We start from the raw sequence: 17581 nt of genomic DNA, 5'->3' as shown, positions 1-17581 counted from the left end.
AAAAAAATCCCCCCCAAATCGGAATTTTTTCCCACCCGTAATTGAAAATTGCCGTGTGGCGCCGAACAGTTGTTTACACCACAGCCCCTTCGCCCCTTCCTTTCCCCCTCGCCTGTCAGGGTTGCCATTTGGTATTTTTCATTACCAAATGTGGGCCAATTTGGTAATGATAAATTCATTTGGTAATGAATCAGAATAATGCATTACCAGACGGATTTTTCACATGTATGAGGATACACAGGATGGAGATGGTGGATTGTTTGCTCTCTCTGATTAATTTGCTAGCCTACTTAGCATGAAAATAATCAACATGCTGTTAATTATAAGGAGAGTGATTACATGTATTTCCACTTGTATATATAATTAGTGAAGAATAAATGCTAGCTTTACAAACTTGGTAATGAATAGTTAAATTTGGTAATGAAAATTGAGGAGTTTGGTAATGTGGCTGAGTTGTGATCTTGCAACTCTGTTTCCTCCTTACCAACAGTTACTGCCTAACTTCGATCGCGAGTAGATGCTTATTGCAGTGGATGCCACACGTGCTCGTTTTTTAAAAATAAACAATGAATAAACTGCAATACCTCGCCATTAGACCACACGGGAATTTACAGCATTGCGCAGTGTTAAGAAATTAGAATTTAGAGTGCAAAGGACTAACTGTGGAGTGCAAACTTGCCGTTGAAACTGGTGTGGTGCAATTAACAGAATGTGCAGTGTTAATTATAACTCACAGTGGATAGAATTACTGTCAGTGCAGCACAACACTGGATATACTGTACCTGCTTCAAGAGCATTTTCACCACTGCCAAAGCCTTAGAGAAGGTGGCCACAGACGTGCTATAAGTACAGTCACTTCTAATTCCTCATTCTTTGGTTCCTTTTCATTTCTTTATGTCCGTTATTGGTGTGAATAGGGTTTCAAATAGGTTTAAATAGGTGCTATGCATGTCCAGTTGGAAGTTACTTAGGTGGCTTTCAAAGTTAGGCTGGGTTAGGGTCCTTAAGTGTAAGTCCAGGAGGCTGGGGCCCACTATACGGACAGGACCACTTTCCAGACATGCCTTTGGCTCTGTTACATTGGATAGTAGAGGGATTACTGTATATATATATATATATATATACATATACAGTATATATATATATATATATATATATATATATATATATATATAGATAGATAGATAGATATTTTAGGTGTAAATAGAATGGATTCTGTTATACCTGAGGAGGGTTTGGGTGATGCCAGAGCTGTTGTATCTTCCATATAAACAACATTTCAATATGTGTGTATAATTCTTCCTTGAAAAATTCATGGTTCTGTAAAATCAAGACAGTACATATATACTATTAGTCCTGTGTGCTGCTTTGATTTATATTCTGGCTAATGTCAGATGATGTTTTTGTTCAGCCAAGAGAAACCCCCAGGCATCAGAAGATTAAATTTTATCCACATATTTCCATGTTAACCTGGTTCCACTTTGTTAATAGCATATCATTCATTGTGTCAAAATAATATCAAATCTAATTTTAACTCTCATGAAGCAACTTTGGTATCCATAGGGTTAGTTCCTGTGATGGCATTGCATTACTGATAGATTTTTATGAATGTTGTTCATCCAAAAAATTAGTACATGAGGATTTGTGTAACCCATGGTGAAGTTTATGTAGCCTTAGAATAATATTATCTTTGAATAAATTTTATACCCCAGTAAACAAATATTCTGTCTTACAAGCATGAGCATTTACTTTTACCAGTATTCAGTAATATAAGTTTTCATAGGATTTAAAAATGAAACATAATTTATTTTGCCAAGTATAATTTATAATGGTAACAGCATAGAGGTTTCATACATTTAATGGGATAGTGGTTAAAATGCCTCAGCTGGAGTGTCGACTTGTTGCAGGTTCAGTCACCAAGTGATGATCAGAGATTTTTCAAACAAATAATGGCATCAAGGGAAGTAGCCCGTATGGGAGTGACCCAGTTCCATGAGGCAAAAACAGATTGACTAATGTGGAGACGAATGCAGGAAGGGTGCAGAAGCTGGCTTAGTTTTGAGAATCAAAACTGGTTGGAAGAAATTTTGAGAAGTGTTTATTTATTTATGTATTTTTATTGTTACCCTAGTTGAAAATGAAAAGGTTCTTTCTCAGTATGAAAGGGAAATGATTTAATTCAAGTGTAAGAGATGTGCAGCTCTGTAATAGTGAAAGAAGGGCAGTAAATGATGGATATGGTAAGAGATTTGAGTGTCCTGAAATGAAAAATTGGCAAAATGGATATGTAATGTCTTAGTGAGGACGGAACAATATTTACAAAATTGAGAGGGCAGTGTATATGCTAAGAATGTTAGTGAAGTAATGTGGAAGTATAGATCTTTTCCACGTGGCGTCACGAGTCATGTGACTTTTGTTTATGGCGCCATATTTGACGGCAAATTGTCAGAAGTCTAGAGCGAGAGAATAGCAGAATCCACAATGGTATTCCACTGTTGTGCCTTTGGCTGTAAGACAAGGCAGAAAACTGGAAGTGGGGTAAACTTCTGCCGGTTTCCAGCCAATGAGGAAAGGCAACAGAAGTGGATAGCTGCCGTGAAGAGGGAGAATTGGCAGCCGATGGCCCACTCACAGCTCTGTTGCAAGCATTTCATATCAGGTGATCCGATGATTTGTGAGTAGATACGGGCATATTTACCATTCTTAGCAGTTGTAGGTGTCGTGGGATATCCTGATTGTGTTAATGTCCGAGCACAAGACCCACATGGCAATGAGTGTGCGTGGGAAAGGAGGGGGAGGGTCCATGTCACAGGACTTGTTTTGATATTATTCCAGAGTTTCACCTAAACCAAATCTGACATAGCAGAGATGATAAGAATGTTAGATGCGTAAGTAAAACTGATTAAATTACAGGTTAGGTCATACCTGAAGTTAGGTTAGGTTAGGTAAGGAGGTTAGGTTACGTTTGGTTAGGTTAAAGCTTATATGTTTATTTTTTCAATGTTTTTCACTGTGATTCATTTCAAAACTGATATTTGTGTCATGGTGGATGATTTTAATAATAGTGCAGTACAGAATATTGTTCAAGACTTCAGTATAAAACTTATATACCACTCTGAGCCTATGCGCTAAACAATGTTGCAATTAAAACTGAAGCAAAATTACTAGTACCGGTACTGCTATTTATAACTTTCTATTTTATTTAGAAAAGAATGTTGCTCCACAGAAAGCAAAACTGTCAATACATGCTCCAGTTAAATGTACATTTTCACTTACTAGAAAAATACTTTAATTACAAATAAGAGGATAAATAATGTACTTATATCAACAGGCCCCTATATTTTTCTTTTACCAGGTATGTAGCTACTAAGATTTTTTTTGTTAATATAAAACGTAAAATCATAAAAAGTATGTTGTTGAAATCTTTTAGTTTTATGTTGTACTCATCAGCATGAAATAAATAACCTCAATTTAAATTTGTGCCAATGTTATGTTTCAGTTGTAATGTACAAGTTAACTTCAAGAGTAGTTTTGACAGTTTTGGCCTATTCTATCAATTATGCATTTTATGTAAAACTACTTAAAACATCAGTATATAGGCTGTGTGTATATTTCTAGGTCTATAATTACTGAAATTTCCACAGTAAGTAAATTTTCATTTTTAAATGTTTTATAGTGTGATTAATTTGAATCTGATATTCATTTCTGTCGGAAATTACTTTTTTTTTTTTTTTTTTTTTTTTCCTCCAGACCAAGCTAACCCAACCAACGTAACCTAACGTGACCTAACTTAGGACCTAACTTAAAGATTAAGACGAGAGGATAACTGCAGTAGGCCAGTAGCCCCGTGCTAGACAGCTCCCACAAGAATGTGACTAATTTACCCTGCCTACAATAGCCCATGCAGTCCCATGCTGGGCAGCTGTCACAGGAGTGTGACTACAAGAATGACAAATTTTGTATGCAACCCATACCTGTCATATGCTTATCTAGCCTGTGCTTGCAGCTTTCTAAGTAGGGGGCAGCAGCTAGGGTACATCACTGGGAAACCAATTCATCAACTAAATTCCCAGTCAGTAGTACAATCCTTCCCCTCTTGGCCCCACGTCAATAATTTGCCAATTACCAGGTCGATTTACAAGTACCATGTGTCAGTTCCAGCTATCTACATTGCATATATACAATAGGTCATGTCTTTTTACCTAGAAGGATGCCCCGATGAACTTTGATGGAGTGTTTACCAAATAGTGATAGCGATTGCCATATCTGAGATCTGGTTTCGGTCCCCAATCCTTGAAACTGGTGAATTTCTCCCTAGATATGGTGTAAGGAGCTAGCCCCAAACACTTATATTGTTCCTGTACAGATCTTGGTGGTGTTGATTGAGATTTCTGCATATATCTGACAGTTTCATCTCTGACAGCCCTGTTTGGACAGCCATTACTGCGAGGAGTTTGCTGTCCAATATGGAGTTGTAAACAAAATCACGTGATTTCTGTGACGTCACTGGAAAAGGTCTATAGGCTGCAATGGTTTGGATGCTTAGACTGAAAGTTGAAAATAACTGGGTGAAGCACTTTACAGGTTTGAATATGGAAGAAACCACCTCTGTGGACAGGCCAAGGAATGGATGGGATGTCCTGAGAAGGGAAGAATTAGTAACTCAGTTAGAATGCCGCAGGAGACTGCTCAGCTCAGAAAACAGCTATCTGGTGAAGAAGACTGACCTTGGCAAGCATGGATTACTGTCATTCAAAATGTATGTATGTTTGTGTTCTTCCTTGATAAGATAATGATCTATGTAGGAGATCAGAATAGGTGTTGCCTGAAAGAAGTAAAATCCCATGATTGTGCTTCCAAAAAAACATCTTAAAAAAGACAACACCTTTAAAATGATGGCTTTTTGTACATACTGGCAGTTTTATTCAGTATTAGAGAAATCTTTTTGACTAAGCAGAGATAGAAGCTTCTCATTTAACTTCTTCATTCTTATGGTATATCTATGTACTTTGTCTTTGCTACCTTCAGACAATTATGTTTAGCTTTGAGTCTTTGGGTGGTGATGGGGTACATGAAGCCTTCATCATATCTAGCGTCTCAAAATGAGTGTGTGAGAAAGTGAGGTATGGAGGTTAGGATAAAGCAAGTTGGATAATTTTTGAATGGAGGAATGTATGACAATGGTTTGGCAAACTTTTTACCCTGGGACATTGTGGTGGTAGGTGGGGGATATGATCATCCATGCACTTGATGTAGTGCTGCCTGCCACTTCCTTCACATTTGTCATTCTTTTTGTGTTTACCTTCCTCCTTTCCTGTTTCCTCCCATCTTTCCCCTCACTTTTTATTAATGTTCTTTCCACTTCAGGTGGCTCAGCACCAAGTGATAAACCAAATGGTTTCCTATAACCCAGGAAACCATATACAACACTGGGTGGTAACCAAATAAGGGGATGATGTGGAGCTTGCTGTGATGCCCATTAACTAGGTGGAGAAATACAAATCTAGCATCCATTCAGGAAGCAAACCTCCACACTAATCCCCCCCACCTTGCTGTGGTGAGTTGCTGTCCATTGCCAGGGAACATTGGTTCACTGCATGGGATGACCCTGCAGGGGCAATTGCTTACTTGCGATTGAAGGGTCTGTTCAATCAGATGGACCAGGGTTGCACAAAGAATAACTACAACATCCTCGCAAGATGGTAATGTAAACCAGCAACCTTTCTTCCCTGCTGTACCCTTTCAAGCACTTCACCCTCCAAACCTCCATCCTTACTCAGCACACTACCCAAGTACTTAAACATACTCACATTTTCAAATTCCTCACGATCCAACCTCGCTGTACATTCACTGACTTCACCTCTCTCAAAGCCCATCACTTTACTTTTCCCTACATTCACGTCTAGATTCTGTTTCTTACACGCTCTCCCAAACTCATCCACCAAGCCTTGCAGCTCCCCTTCGTCTTCACTCAACAACACAGTATCATCTGCAAACAACAGCACAGGGAGATTCCAAACACTATCCTCTCTAACCACGGCCACTTCAACATCCACTACCCTACCTTGTACCTCTCTTATTACCCCATCCATGTACAGATCGAACAACCATGGAGACCTGACACATCCCTGTTTCAACCCAACCTTCAAGGAGAAAAATTCACTTAGTTCACCATCCACACGCACTGCAGCCTTAGCACCATCATACATACTCTTCACAGCATTCAACAACTTCCCATCTACTCCATATATTCTTAACACTTTCCACAATCCTTGTCTATCCACCCTGTCTTATGCTTTCTCCAAATCCATGAAAGCCGCATACAACTTCTTTCCCTTCTCTAGAAACTTTTCCACTAAAGATCTAAGAATGAATATATGATCTACACAACCTCTTCCCTTCCTAAAGTCTCCCTGTTCTTCTCCAACTAATTCCTCTGTTCTTTCTCTAACTCTGTCAATAAGTATCCTACCATACACTTTTCCTATTATACTAAGAAGACAAATGCCCCTATGATTACCACACACTTCTTTTTTCCCTTTTCCTTTGTACAAGGGAATAATTATACCTGACTTCCAATCCTCCGGGACTCCACCTTCCTCCCAGGCCAATCTGCACATCTTCCACATCCATTCTACTACTATCTATCCCCCATGCTTCAGCATTTCACCACACACTCCATCAATTCTTGGGGCTTTCCCCGATTTAACTTTCTTCATTGCTTCCACAACTTCTATCCTACTGATTTCTTCCTGTCTTCTCACCTCCCTCCTTCTCCCAGCCATTCCCCAGCCACTTTTACTCGCATTACTTCCATCCTCTGTGTTCAACAATTCCTTAAAGTGTTCTCTCCATCTGCTCACTTTTTCTCCTTTCTCCACTAGTAATCTACCATTTATATCTTTCACTCCCCTGCTAACCTCACTTCCACCCTGTCTTACTCTCTTCACCTCTTTCCAAAACATTTTCTTACAGTCCCTCCACTTTACACTCAAATTCCTTCCAAATTCCTCATCCACTCTCTTCTTACTCTCTCTTACTAATCTTTTCACCTATCCCTTTCTTTCTACATATAACTCTCTCTTCCGCCTCTCAACTTCTTCCACGCCCCTATTACTCATCTATTCATTGTATGCTTAATTCTTTTGTGCCACAGCCTGTCTCACCTCTTCAGTCCACCACGCTGTTCCTTGCACCCCCTCCGTCTTCTCTTCCTCCCACACACCACATCACATGCTGCACATATTTCTTCTGTAAATATCCTGCACACACCTTCCACGTCCCCCATCTGCTCCAATTCATATTTGCCCAATTGTTCCTCCACTTCTTTCTTATACTCTGCCTTTTTCTCATCCTCCTGTAACCTTTCCACTTTCCTTGCAACTACTCCTTCCTCTCGTCTTTCCCTCCTTCTATTCCTCCATCTTACTTGGATCCTAATTCTGGCCACCACCAAGTAGTATATATATATAATACACACACATACTGTACCTATTGTGTGGACATGGAGTAAGACCTCATTATATAGAGGATGCCGACATGTCTAACTGTCAGCACCAAACTACATGCACAGTACACACTACACTTCCTTTTCTAAATTAAAAACAGAAAAATGGCATTATTCATACAAGCCTCGGAGTCCCGGGGGGGGGGGGAAGGACCATAAATGCTCTCACCGTCCGCCCCTCTCCCAGTGACGACTCAACGAGCTGCCTAGAACCACTGTCTGACTCATTTCTTCTTCATTTCTGCAACATTCGCAGCCTTTCCTCTAACTTTCGCTCTGTTCAGCACCACCTCTCCTCCTCTGAACCTCGCCTTCTCTTCCTAACTGAGACACAGCTATCTGAGGCAACTGACAGCACACCCTTTTCTGTATCCTACTACTTTCTCTATACTCATTTCAAAGCCAAAGGTGGCTGTTGTGTATATGTATGCAACAACATATCTTGCTCTGGTGTTCCTAAACATGATTCTTCTGAATACTCTACTCTCTGGCTTTGGCTTTCCAGTCATTCCCTGACTAAATATATATTCGCTATTTACTTATCTAATTCTACTGACTTATGAAAAATTCTTTGACTATTTTACTTCTACAGTGGAACACATTCTATCCATCTCTCCTTTCTCTGAAATCTCCATTCTAGGAGATTTTATTGTTCACCACCACCTTTGGCTCTCCTCTCCATTCACTAATCCACCTGATGAAGAAGACTACATCTTTTCTATCCTTAATGACCTAGAGCAGCTTGTACAGCACCCTACCTGTATCCCTGACCACCTTGGAGAGAGCTCCAACATACTTGACCTCTTCCTTACAACAAATCCTTCTGCTTACTCTGTTAATCTTTCCTCTCCGTTGGACTCCTCCGATCACAACCTTATTACCTTAACCTGTCCTATCGCTCCAGTACAGCCTGCGGACCCTCCCAAGAAACGTCGATTTGGAGCTGTGGATTGTGAGGCCCTCAGGCAATACTTCTTTGATATTCCCTGGAATGATTTTTTCTTCCATGGCCAGGAGCCATCTAAGTGTGCCTTGCACATTATGGAGGTTATTCTCTCAGGCATGGAAGCATACATTCCTTTCTCATCCTTTAACTAATGCATGAAATCCCTGGTTTAATCACGCTTATTGTAATGCTATCCACAACAAGGAGAGGGCCTATAAAGGGTACCAGAGCCAACCCATCCCTGAATCACATCGTTTTTATGTTTCTGCACGGAATCTTGCTAAGTCTGTTCTTCGCTCTGCCAAAAATAATTTCTTCTGTACTAAATGCTCTCAACTCTCCAACTCGAATTGTTCCCACTTCGCCTGGCACCTTGCCAAAAACCTTTCAAACAACTTTCCCTCATCATCCTTCCCTCCTCTTTTCTACCCTGATGGCTCTGTAGTTACTTCTTCTACTGATAAAGCAGATCTCTTTGCTTAGTCTTTCTCCTCCAATTCCACCTTAGAAAATTCCAGTTTTGTTCCTCCATCAGTTCCCCCCTCTGGCTTCCTCATGGCTAACATTAAAACTTCTTCAGCTGATGTATTTTCTGCCATCACTGACCTCAGTACTAACAAGGCATTTGGGCCTGATGGAGTCCCTCCTGTTTCCTCAAGAACTGTGCTTCTGTGCTTACACCCTTCTTTGGTAAACTCTTTCGCCTTTGTCTGTCAACTTGTACCTTTCCTTCTTGCTGGAAGTTTGCTCTCATTCAGCCAGTCCCAAAGAAGGGTGACCGTTCCCAACCCTCTAACTATCGTCCAATTGTTTTAACATCCTGTGTCTCAAAAGTTTTGAGTAAATTCTTAATAGAAAAATTTTAAAGCATCTTTCCTATCACAGCCTTCTCTCTGATTGTCAGTATGGGTTCCGTCAGGGACGCTCCATTGGTGATCTCGCCTACCTTTCAGACTCTTGGTCATCTTCCTTTCGGGACTTTGGTGAAAGCTTTCCCATTGCACTTGACATCTCAAAGGCTTTTTATTGAGTCTGGCATAAATCTTTAATTTCCAAAGTGCCCTCTTATGGTTTCTATCCTTCTGTCTGTGCCTTTATCTGTAACTTCCTTTCTGGTCATTCTGTAGCTGCTGTTGTAGACGGCCATTGTTCTTCTCCTAGATCTATCTACAGTGGTGTTCCTCAGGGCTCGGTCCTATCACCAACTCTCTTCCTTTTATTCATCAATGACCTAAGCTGTTCATCTAACCCTATTCACTCGTACCCTGTTGATTCCACCCTTCACCTTTCCATTTGGTTCTCGCAACATCCATCTCAGCAGTTACTTCAACAAACAAAGGATGAGGCTGTGGCACACCTAATGTCCAACTTGGCTAATATCTCTGACTGGGGTAAAAATAATCTTGTTGTTTTTAATGCATCAAAGACTCAGTTCTTACACCTGTCAACCTGACAAAATCTTCCACAGGAGTATCCACTAATGATTAATAATATTCAGCTCAGTCCTGCATCATCCTTGAACATGCTTGGGGTTTCATTCCCTTGGGACTTATGTTGGAAAAATCATATTACATCTCTTGTCAAATCTGCCTCCAAGAGATTGGGTGTGCTGAGCTGACTCCGTACCTTCTTTACCCCTGCACCGTTGTTGACTTTATACACGGGTGTTATGCGCCCCCTGTGTAGAATACAACTCTCGTGTGGAGAGGCTCCCCACATGCAGCCCTTTTCAGTAGGGATAGGGTGGAGTCCAAGGCTTTTCATCTCATTAACTCTCCTCCTCTTACTGGCTCCCTTCAGCCTCTGTCTCTTCACCACACTGTTGCATCTTTACCTCTTTTCTATTGTTACTTCAATGGTCACTGCTCCTCAGAACTTTCTGCTTGCATCCCTCCACCTCTATGACGGGCGTGTAGCACCCGTCTAGCAACAAACTCTCATCCCTTTTCTGTCCAACTCTCTAATGCAAGAGTTAACCATTACTCTTAGTCCTTCATTTATGCAACAGGTCAACTCTGGAATTGGTCTCCTTCTCTCTGTATTTCCTACTTCCTATGATCTCAGTCTTTCAGACACTGTGTCCAAGTATCTCAAAATGATCGGATCTTGAATTTGACTCTCTTTTGTATTGTTTTTTGTTTTTTTCTTTGGAGGAACAGTTTGTGAGGTCCTTGCCTTTGGTTCCTTCTTCCCTGCATAAAAAAAAAAAATTGCTACCACGTGAATAGTAGGCCAAGAGAGTGTGACGGAAGATGTGCGGCTATCTGATTGGTATAATGAGTTAGCTCGCTGATGTTTGTGATCTTATTTATGTTGGAAAGACTTGCTTGTAGGTTTCAGTTTGGAAATGTAAAGTGCTTCTGGAAGCACTTTATATTTCTGAACTGAAACCTTCAGTCAACTCACAAGTGGAAGATTTGAAAGTCCTTCCAACATACAGAAGATCACAGACATTGGTAGGCTAACTCATTCCACTAATGAGATAGTTGCACCCTCCATCATTCACTCTTGGCCGACTAATCACGTAGTAGCACGTATTGGCATCTCCTTTACAAATAAGTCATGCTCCACCTGCCATCAGATTGGTCTGAAGATTTTTCAGTTAGGAGCAAAACATCACCAGGTACACTAACATTTGGACAGCTACTCATATGTCCAAATGAAAATCAACATAGGTTAGCCTGACGCCTCAAAAACATCAAGCAGAAATTAAAAAATGCAGAAACAGCACTCGCATTCAACCTCATTTGCTTACAAGAAAATATCTTGCCCGGCTATATATATGTACCTGTGTATATATATATATATATATATATATATATATGAGCCTCTGTGGTACAGTGTGCTTTTCGCACGCTGGTGAGCACAGGTTCCCCTCCTGCCAGAGTTGTAAAAACTTTGGGAAGCATTCACCAAGCCACTTGCTACTTTGGCGGACACAAGGGGTGCTGTGGTTGAACCAGTGTCGCATACTAGTATGCTTGCACCCAGTCGGCTTAAGGTGGGCCGATTACACTTGGTTCACAGACTACACACACATCCAAAGCCACAACAACACTACAATCACACTCACAAGCACTTCACACCCTACATAGTCTCTACCAGACAGCCTAAGCCACTGAGTAGAGATACATTGGCTGTATTGTCCCTGCTTCAGTAGGGATAGGCCGGTCCTGCAAGGATCTCAACGGCTGATGATGATGATGATAATGATGATGATATATATATACTGTATATATATATATATATAAATACTGTATATATATATATATATATATATATATATATATATATATATATATACACACTCAATCCTCGTAAGCCACGTGTTTATAAACCACGGATTCGTAATCCGCTGCAAAGTGGCTGTCAGACTGCCAGCACCCTTAAACCGCTGTTAAGTCACGAAAATCATGGATCTAGGCACCAAAGTGGGCCTTTTCCGAGGAGAATCGTAAACCGCGGCATTCAATTTGATAACCGCAACCCAACAACCAATCACCACCCGTCCCTGGTGGCAAGTGTGCATACTGATGCCGCCATGTTGTTGTTCTGCCTGCAAACCCGCACAGTACAGAGCATCACCGTGCGGTACGAGAGCTACCTGCCTTTTTTTGTTCACTTTCCCCCCACCTCCTACCTTCCATGGCCCCTCCTGAACCCCCGAAGAAGCGCTCTAAGCCCTGTGGCATCAAGAAGCAGCCGCCGTTGTCGTACAGTCAACGTTTGGAGCTCATTTGTCGTGTTGAGAAGGGAGAGAAGTTTGCAAGCCTGGTGAAAGAATATGGGAGGAACGAGTCGACCATAGGGATGATCTACAAAATCAGGGAGAAACCAAAACAAAACCAGGCAGACTTTGAGGGCTTCCTGAGGGAGGCTGAGGAGCTGGAGAAGGGAGAACAGCATGAGGGAGCACCCCCACCTCATGCTGAGAGGTTCTAAGTTCTTCCCAACACCACCCCACTTCATTCACTTAAGCAAAATCGTCATAGGATTAAGGTGAGATCCCTTAACCTTGCTTATTTCTATTAAATACATGCACTGAATATTCCTAAATTTGTATGTTTGTGTTTGATGGTGCCTAGATAGGTGTAGGTAGGGTGCTTTGGGGGGTGGTTGGCCAAAGTCCTGACCCTAATTAATTTTTCACTTAAGAGTTATTATTTATTAACCGCGGAATTTGTAATCCGCGGCAGTGGTCCAGACCCAAGTTGCCGCGGTTTACGAGGATTGAGTGTATATAATTATTTATTTATTTAGACTCTATATTTATACCTGTCACACTGGGGGAGTTAAGCAAAAAACTTCCTTAGGGCATGAAAACAACAATGCATTACAAAGAGGATTTATTTTTTCTTTTTCGTTTGTTTTAGGTAGGAATCCCACTAAAGAGAACAACAGAATAGTCAAGAAGCACCAAGAATGACAATACTGTGGTGATATGTGAGGGTGAGTGAGTATGTTGTCAGAGCCTCACCAACAGGAGCCTCTCTAAAGCATCATAAAATACCACAAACTCTCCACTGCCTCACACATCACTGCCAACCTGATTGCAGGTATGTATTAGTATGTATGTATATACAGTATGTGGTATTTTTGGTATTAATCATACATTTTTGTCTCATACTGGAATCTCACAGAATTTCTTTTATGTGTATGTCTGTTTTTTCTTATTGGTTTTACATTTCTATTTCATGCAGTTCCACTGCACAGATTTTTTTTTTTTTTTTTTTTTTCCCCTTAGGGTAATTTCCATCCTACAGTTAAGTGTCATTAGATTCCTATTGTAGCTACATTGTGATGTGCCCATTCGTCTTCTATTTCTGCAGCCAAGGTGATTTACAGTTATAGCAATAGATCTCATTTTATGTAAACCTGAGATTTTGAGTTGGGTGGCGATCATGATTGTGATACCTGTATAACTTTCTTAGTCATGGATATCATATTGTGATATGTAATGGTAAGTGTATGAGGTCAGCAGAGAGTACATGTCATTTGCTGTGGTCATAATCTTTTGACCTACAATACTGTTCTGTACTTCATCCATGGTTAATACAACTCAATATAAACCCTGACCAGTACCTGCAGTATGTGTGGAATTGATTGTACAATAATACATAATCACTCCAGGTTGTGCCAATATATGTTGCACAGATCCCTCTTAAGTTTCCTGAGTAATCAAAGAAATTACAGTATTAAAGAAATTAATATAATCCTTTCAGTACAATGATTTCTTGTTTTTAATGTACTCTTGTTACTTCCAGATTATTTTATTCAGCTTATGAACATTTTTTTCCCTTAATGTATGCAAAACAAAATGAATCATAGGCTGGACTACAAAAAAATTTCCTTTTCAGAGAGAACTGAATAAATGAGTTAGAATAACAATTCATCTATTCCATGATTTGTACCATAGATACATTACAGTACATGTAAAAAGACTTTGTCATAAACAGAAGGAAATAAAGAGCTGGGAAGACAGTTACATATACAGTATAAAGGACTGGGAGTATAGTACCAGTTGACTTCTGCATAAGAGAGTTGGACAGAAAAGTGAAGAGAGTGCATCACTAGATTGGTAATATGCACCAGCCATATCGGGGGAGGGATGGAAGCAGACAGTTCAGGAAAGCAGTGACCATTGGAAAAGTGATAGCAGAGTGAGATTGATGCAGCACTGCGACAAAGAGAGAGAGAGGTTTTGGTTAGTCAGTAAGAGCAGAGATTAGTGTGACAAAAACCCATTAACTCTGTCTACTCCCTCATGGTTGAAAAATCATTCATATGTTGAGTGTGAACCAGGAGGCAATAAGAGTATATTAAATATGACATAATTGATTTGATGGAGTTAATAGTTGTTTTACTGTATGATTCATATGGAATACCACAATGTAATAAAAACACCACCATTGCAGTTAACCCTTCCACTTTGGTATTTATTCTTGTTGCAACTATATGATACTCTTCTGCATTGGGGAACTCTTTTGAAATGGAGGGGTGAGGTAATACTCAATAAATCCCTTCACTACCATAATCCTTCTGAAATTGGGTAAATATCTTGAGAGGCAGCAAGAACAAAATGTAGAAAGGCATCACCATACTGAAGGAGATAACCTTTTCATCACAGTGAGGTATTTTTCATTTTGTTGAGGCTACCATCAGATGATTTATTGGGGGGGGGGAGGAAAGACTTCTGTTATTTAATGAGGTAAATGGAGGCTTATGTCTAACCTCTGCACAGTGAAGTAGCTCCCCTTATTTTTAATAAAATTATCTGGAGATAGCAAGAATAGGATAGAGCTCACCGTACTGAAGGGGTGAAATATGTTGAATTTAAAAAGTGCTTAATCAACACAATCCATCAGACTCAGAATACATAACCCAGTCTGCCATACATTTTTTATTTGGTGATTACTGTAATACCAAAAAAATATGAAGGAATACGTATAATAACAATTCACATGCATAGATTAAATATTTACAGTGAACTTAGACAGCAGATGATGTGAGGTGTAGAGGCCCAGTTAACCCAGTGAGCCCAGGGATGTCTTATTTATTTATTTATTTTTTTCCATCTGATGATTTTAGGTAGTTTAGGTTAGACTTTTTGACATGGAGGGATTAGAAATAGCTTTAATAAACCCTTTCAGTGTGCGAGGCTTTTCCCAGTTTGAATTACTGTCAATCATCTGGCAGCAATAAAAAAAACCCATCTCGCTTATTCAAAGGGTTCATTGTGTTCTGAAGAAAGATATGAAAAGTATCAAGCCATTCAGCATACAGCACTGCATTCTGAACACTTGTGATGTTTTTAATGTACCCAATATATGCAGGTGACACCATTTGCACTAGAAAACAAAAATTTTCTTCTAAAATGATTGTTAGGAAGTAGGAATGGCAAAAGTGCACAGATAAGAGATGAAAAAAGCACAAAAACAAGAGAGCATCAAGGATGGGAAGAAATTTGGAGATCTATACCCAATACTACATTCCACAGTTTAGCTACAAACTAGTAGCTGGTGGATTGTCGTAATGAGTATAGGTCTTCAAATCTCCTCCCATCCTGGATGCTCTCTTGTTTCTACTTTTTTCATTTCTTATTTATGTACTTTTGCCATTCCTACCTCATAACAATCATTTTAGAATTTTTTTTTTGTTTTCTAGTTTATGATCTTTTTGTGGAAGTATAATTAGGTATAAAGCAATTGTTAGATTTGGATTGTTACATGCATAGCATACTGAAAGATTAATATGAGGGTGCCTTCCTGTGGCAAGGTGTTTTGGTACATTCTTCAACTGTAGGCATGCTGTAACTAACGAATATTATGCAAAATGATGTACTCACAGGTGACCCTGGTGTGAACCTTAGGCTGAATGCTTTTCAAAACATGAAGAAAACATCTACACTCGACAAGCAGCATTTTGGTGTATAGTATACTTGCCTATGCTTTTTTGTTTTGGAGTTATGACTGATGAAGAAAGAAGAAGAACAAAATTTTTTCAGTTTGATTTTTCAACTCCTGTGAAGGATAGCAAGACTTTGCAAGTAGTTTTGAACTTGAATAGCAAAGGTCTTTTAGTTCGTAAGCTTAGAACTGGGCTTTGCGACTATTTTCACGTGAATGCTCCTATACCCTGTAGGTACAGGATGCCATTTTGAACCAGCGCCATTTCTACTTACGGAGTGCTACAGCACTCCTTGATACTATATCCTTATGCATACCTGTGTTTAGTCTTCATATTCATTTCATTCAACATACCAGTTGTTTTCTACCACAGCTATCTTAACCATTTCATTACTTAGGGTAGTGGTGCAAAAGTCACCTGCTTGTCACTGGACGACACAGGCTGCGTTGAACCTAATCTCATCCACTCATTATTGGACGACACAAGCTGCGTCCAACAAAATTGCTCCTTGATGGAAGGAAAAAACATCGTAAATTAGCACATAATTTATATTTGCCGAACTTTTTACCAACACCATGAACAAGTACAATACAACTATCCGAGATTATGTGAATAAAAAATCAGGCAGATAGAGGCATGAATAAAGACAGGAGAAAAAATAATTTAGCAACAACTTTGGCCATGCGAAACACTGCTCCCGCACTGCAGCGCCATTGTAAGATAATTTCCTTTTGCGGTACGTAAAACTGACCCGAATTGTTCTGCAGTAAATGTTTATATACCAAAATGTAGCTAATGAAATTTCCTAAAGCTCTTTCTCAGTAACAGTTACCATAAAACATATACCTTATTTCTGTGAGGAAACAAGAAGGAAAGAAGAAACCGTAAATTAGTGCATAATTTATATTTGCCGAACGTTTTTATCAACACCATACATAAGTACAACTATTCGAGATTATGTGATTAAAAAATCAGGCAGATAGAGGCATAAATAAAGGCAGGGGAAAAAATAATTTAGCGAAACACCGCTCCTGCACTGCAGCACGATCATAAGATAATTTCCTTTTGCGGTACGTAAAACCAACCCGAATTGTCCTACAGTAAATGTTCATATACCAAAATGTAGCTAATGAAACTTTCTGAAACTCTTTCTTAGTAACCATCCATCCATCCATTGCCAGACGCCATGTATCCCAAACGGGGTGGTCAAGGGCTTAGAGTTAATTGTTTTACAGGGAGGGGCACTAATCCTCCACCAACCCCACTTGACACGTAGGGATGCCAACAGCATCTGGTGTTCCCAGGCGGTCACCCATCCAAGTACTAACCAGACCCAACGTGCTTAACTTCGCTGATCGGATGAGAAGCAGTGTACTCAACGTGGTATGGCCGTTGGCCATATATTTCTGTAAGAAAACACGAAGGAAAGAAAAAACGTAGTAAATTAACGCATAATTTATATTCGCCAAACTTTTTTATCAACACCATAAGCAAGCACAACTATTCAAGAATACATGGAAAAAGAAAAATCATGAAGATAGAAGCAAAACTAAGGGCGTGAGGATAAAATGTTTAAGAAGTACCGCAACACAAGGCCCAGCCGGCCCACATCCTGAGTACGTGCCTGCCATTGGACACAGCCTGTGTCGTCCGGAAATCTATCTATCTATTGCCAGACGCCTCAGTCCTGTTCGGGGTGGCCACAAACAAATTGCCTCCAT

General features: G+C 39.9%; 1 protein-coding gene and 1 non-coding gene across 2 annotated transcripts in view; one reads left to right on the top strand and one right to left on the bottom strand.

The window, feature by feature from the left end:
• Positions 1 to 13089, top strand: part of Atg14 (autophagy related protein 14) — a 105716-nt gene extending 92627 nt beyond the window's left edge. Inside the window, exon 11 of the mRNA XM_080279149.1 lies at positions 12827 to 13089. The gene's annotated coding sequence lies outside the window, so the exon portion shown is untranslated. The remainder of the gene's footprint in view (positions 1 to 12826) is intronic.
• Positions 13090 to 17139: 4050 nt separating this feature from the next.
• LOC145390413 (5S ribosomal RNA) lies at positions 17140 to 17257 on the bottom strand. Its single transcript, XR_013895623.1, has one exon. It is a non-coding gene; the product is annotated as a 5S ribosomal RNA (ribosomal RNA).
• Positions 17258 to 17581: the final 324 nt, after the last annotated feature.

Source organism: Coenobita brevimanus, chromosome 1 (genome assembly GCF_032717465.1).
Source record: "Coenobita brevimanus isolate Jiangsu-jjx chromosome 1, ASM3271746v2, whole genome shotgun sequence".
Lineage (NCBI taxonomy): Eukaryota > Metazoa > Arthropoda > Malacostraca > Decapoda > Coenobitidae > Coenobita > Coenobita brevimanus.
The sequence above is the reverse complement of the archived record's forward strand: the minus strand, read 5'-3'. Positions and strand labels throughout refer to the sequence as shown.